Raw genomic sequence first — 5,179 nt, forward strand, 5'->3', positions numbered from 1 at the left:
TCGGAAAATATTAAGTCTGCGCCAATGTTACTGGTGTGGCTAATTATATATTCATATATTACTGACCAAATGTCGTGAGACAATAAATAAGCCAAAATGATACTACACTCCCTCTCACGCCTCCCCTCCTCTCCATTCACACTCACGGCCATCAGCCGTGCACTGTTCCTCCCCCGCAGAAATGTGAGGAACTGTCACCAGCCCGAAGGATATATATACTAGCAGAATCGCTCATCCGCTTGGCAACGGTAGGACGCCACCCTCCGGGAGGCTTCACATTGTCTCACTGTTCAGTCCCCAAAACTTCTTCTTCCATCAATAGTTCATTAACGGTGTATGTAAGTTCCACCATGTTTTTCACTACATCGGTACAACAAAGTATATTTTTTTAGCATTAAACTTAATATTTTATTGTCTAATCATCACTACATATAACACCACCCGTCATCACTACATATAATATCATCCATCATCACTACATATAACACCATCCACCATCACTACATATAACACCATCCATCATCACTACATATAACACCACCCATCATCACTACATATAACAATATCCATCATCACTACATATAACATCATCCATCATCACTACATATAACACCATCCATCATCATCACTACATATAAAACCATCCATCATCACTACATATATAACACCATCCATCATCACTACATATAACACATCCATCATCACTACATATAACACCATCCATCATCATCACTACATATAAAACCATCCATCATCACTACAGATCGGTAAAGTAGTTTCCGAGATTCTCGTGACACACGCACAGACACTTCTTTGTTATATATATATATATATATATATATATATATATATATATATATATATATATATATATATATATATATATATATATATATATATATATATATATATATATATATATATATATATATATATATATATATATATATATATTAAGAATATTGAAATGTTTTTCATACCTGTGTATGGCAACTTATATTCTCAGTATTTATTTACATCATGCAGTAACCTTTGAGGATGATGGAGAATAAGTAAAAACTAAGTCTCGTCATGGCCGGCTACTGGCTAACCTATACACCACTGTAGACTGTCATGTCTAGAAGTCAATTGCTTCTTAATTATATGACAACCATATTACACCTCGTAGTATAATCTTTGTGTAATTTGATAATTCTATGAATTAAGCACGTCTTTTAGTTTCCTTGTCATACTTGGTTATACAGCCAATGTTATGGCTATTCATTAAACAAATATCAGTAGTTCTCTGTTAATAGGCTCTGCCACGCTTAATTACTTAAAATGCAGGTTAATGCCCATCGACTGCACAAGGGTCATTAAGGCAAATAAGACTCCCGCCAAGATTTAGACCCAGGACGGGGAGGGTCTGTGACCTCCACTTCGCCCCTTGTCTGCCACACCCCAGGTGGGAGAGGCAGCGTTCCCCCTTCTCATAGCAGTGCTACATGGCCTCTGATGCCTAGAGCGGTGGATTAATTTCTATTTTTCCCTGTAATTAGGGCAGGCGAAGGCAACACAGATATCGTAACAAGCGTTACAGACAGTGTAAACATTGTTGGGCATTATCATAAGTGTGGTGTGAATATGGTTTATACGAGGTTCTGTTCTGGTGACAATGGTGCACAAAGCAGGAATGATAAATATTAGCTCACAGCCAGTATGAGTGAATCATGGTATTAAGCGATAGTTTAACTTATTATATGCTTCTAATAAAAAATCCAGTTTTGCTAGCCTCACACTTCCTCGAGCCCACCTCCCCTACTACCCTCTTCACCCCCCCCCCCTAGCCAATCACCTCCTCCCCGGTCCACCATTCCAAGTCACGAGAGAATGCTTCAGACGCGGGTTCATACTCCCGCGGTTCATAACTCTCACGAGTATTGACAGCGCTGACTGTAGTGGGTGGAAGTATGAGAGGCTGTACGTACAGTATATTTGTGTCTGGCCTTACAGACAAGCGCGTGGCTATATTGAAAACCTTATCAATTATTTTTAAGTGGCACTCTGCAGTTGAGAACTAAAACTGGGGCACAATATTCTAGAATGGTACCAGAAATGAAGTAAAACATAATGAAATATATTAACATCCTGAAACATATTAACTCAGGAGTCGTTTGTTTATATGTGACAGCTGACCCGCGGCATACCAACCATCGGCCATCCTGCCCATTTGCACATGTTGGTAGCCCTATGCGGGGGATCGGGATCGGGATCGCGACCCAACGTAGTGCCCGAAACACGTTAATGAATACCCTCTCCCACCTTGAGTTTCCGGTCCCCAATGGTCGGGATCCCTGTAGGACATGTCGACTGTGAATACGAACGTTAAAACGATACACATTCTTACTGTCACGTATAAACAATACAGAGATATCATTCTTTTTAGCAATGAAAAAAAATTTTTCTTCAATTTAACGAATAATATTTACCTAGATATATCCTTCCTCTTCACCATTATAATCCTCCATTTTTTTACTATATCGAGTGAAATCCCACACAGAGTATTAACGAGAGATAAATCCATGTAATTGGTCGTCAACAGAGGGGTCAGCAAAAAATCGCAACAGGGGTGAATGCGGCCGTGTCTCCTCCCTGCTATCAGTTATAGTTAAGCGGTATAAATCCCATCCTAAGTGTTAATTTAGCCGAATTAATCCTACCGAGCGGTGAGATTTATCGGCACATTTGTTCTCATTCTATGTTGCATTGCTGGAGGGGATTTTTACTCCCAACATTTGAAACTCCTATCTCGCCCTCAAATTATTGTGTCCGAGTGACGCGGACCAATTAAGTGCACATGTGCACTTACGTAATTACTTACGACTACAGCCACAGTTACACACAAAAACACACACAGCTTATTGTACTCACATATACACACATACAGTCTGTACATACAAAAGTACCAACAAAGTACAATCCACACCAGTGTTATATTATCTCAGAATCTCCAATGTCACTATCCCATTTCCGGGATACATGTAACTCAAACCTGTCCAAGGCAATTATTTTCTTCTTTCAACAACAAATTTCTACCAGCGGCTGTGTTAAAAAAAAAAAAAGACGAGTACGTCATCATCTTTTCAGTTCACAAGACTAACTGAATAAAACAGCGATTTATATTTCTAATTAATCAATTTCCTCAGGACCTTTTTTTCCCGATCATTAAAAAAAAGTATTTTCGATATTTCGACATCGTAGGTGACGATACTTCCTGTGGGAGCTGTACACAAGTGGTCACCAAGACCGGTGACAAAATGATAGTACGGTACACAAGTGGTCACTAGGACATGTATCATATTGGTAAGTACACAAGCTGTCACCAGGACAGGTAATATATTGGTAGGCACAGTAGCTAAAAAATATACCTCACAGGGTGGGTCCGATGACTTCCGAAATTATACGTACAAATCGTACAATTCGTGATGTCTCGGGAGGGTTGGTATGCGGTCTTCACCCACCGCCATTCAATATCCAACACACGAGTAAGTTGGCATATAGGAATAAAATAAACGGTTAAGTGATTATTATTACATAGTACAAGGAGACAACACGCGTACCCCAATACCTATCGTCCGTGGTCCCATATTGTTTCACACAGAGTATGCAGATACTTTTTACGGCTACTGTACACAAGTGGTCACCAGGTACACCAAAGTATAGACCAAAGTACCTTACGAATAATAGCATTTTTGTTTAAACTATCCTGTGATAAAATTCGCCAAATCATTTCTAAAGATGTGAAAATATATCTGCCTTGTTGACTCCATCTACAGCAGAAAAATAACCCCCAAAATATCATCACATTATTCTGACATCTTACCTGAGTTAGATAAGATCATTTAGCACCACCAGGTAAGTAAAAAAATTAAGGTAGAAAATCTTTTCTAATATTCCGTAACTTAAACTTTATCTTTTGTCTCATTAACTGACGCTATGTGAGCCTGTCCCCTCTTAACAAGATATCAATGCAGTTTAATATTTTTGTTAGCTTCATTTTTTATGTTTTAGCTGAATGAACTCAATAAACTCTATTCTTGTATCCCCAGTTATGAATACGTTCCACCATTACGAACCTCAGTGAGTCCTTACTATGGCACAAGTTGACACCTCCGTACCTACGTCATGGAGCCACCTCGTGACGTCACTTACCTGGGGAGAAAGAAAAAAGTATATATTGTTAGTTTTCAGATATATAATGAATAAGTTTCAAGGGTGATACAAGATACATTGTCCAGTTTTGAGCTTTGGGTATGATAAAATGTGTGTGTATGAGGTGTATGTGAGGTTTACTGTATACGTGTATGAGATTCGTGTTAACGTATTTGAATCATCTACGCACAGTTGTCCCCTTTTAGAACGGGTACAGTAGCTGGCGTGTTTTATGAGATGTGGCACCACCGCCCACCAGACAAAACTGACGTTCTGCTTGATAATCTATATTAAAACTATAACCATGTAGGAAATGTGCACATTCACAAACGGGCAGCTTATTTAGCATCCTTGGTCTGGTTATTATACGAGGGCACGTGTGCCTATTCTGTTAGTTTTACTACGATGTACACAAACGGTGGTGCCACATCTCACAAAGCATTCTAACTGTACGTGCTTGAGTTTTGTGTATGTATGACTTTTTGAGCATACTTGTGTGCCTTTATCTGTGTAATAATGAAATGTGTGTAATAATAGTGTTATGTGGCAATAATAATGTGTGTGTGTGACAAGTAATGTGTGTGTGTGTGTGTGTGTGTGTGGCTGAGCAGCAATGAAAAGATAGTGCAGCAGTGACAACAATAGTAATGTGTGTGTGTGTGTGATGTGTTGATGTGTGTGTGTGTGTGTGTGTGTGTGTGTGTGTGTGTTGATGTGTGTGTGTGTGTGTGTGTGTGTGTGTGTGTGTGTGGTGGTGGTGTGGTGTGTGTGTGTGTGTGTGTGTGTGTGTGGTGATGGTGATGAGTGATGATGATGTGTAATAATAACAAAATAATAATAACAACAATAACAAAATAATACAACAATAACAACAATAATAATAATTAATAATAATAATAATGATATTGATAATGTATAATAATAATAATAATAATAATAATAATAATAATAATAATAATAGTAATAGTGATAGTGATAGTGATAGTGG

Source organism: Homarus americanus, unplaced genomic scaffold (assembly GCF_018991925.1).
Source record: "Homarus americanus isolate GMGI-L3 unplaced genomic scaffold, GMGI_Hamer_2.0 scaffold4511, whole genome shotgun sequence".
NCBI lineage: Eukaryota > Metazoa > Arthropoda > Malacostraca > Decapoda > Nephropidae > Homarus > Homarus americanus.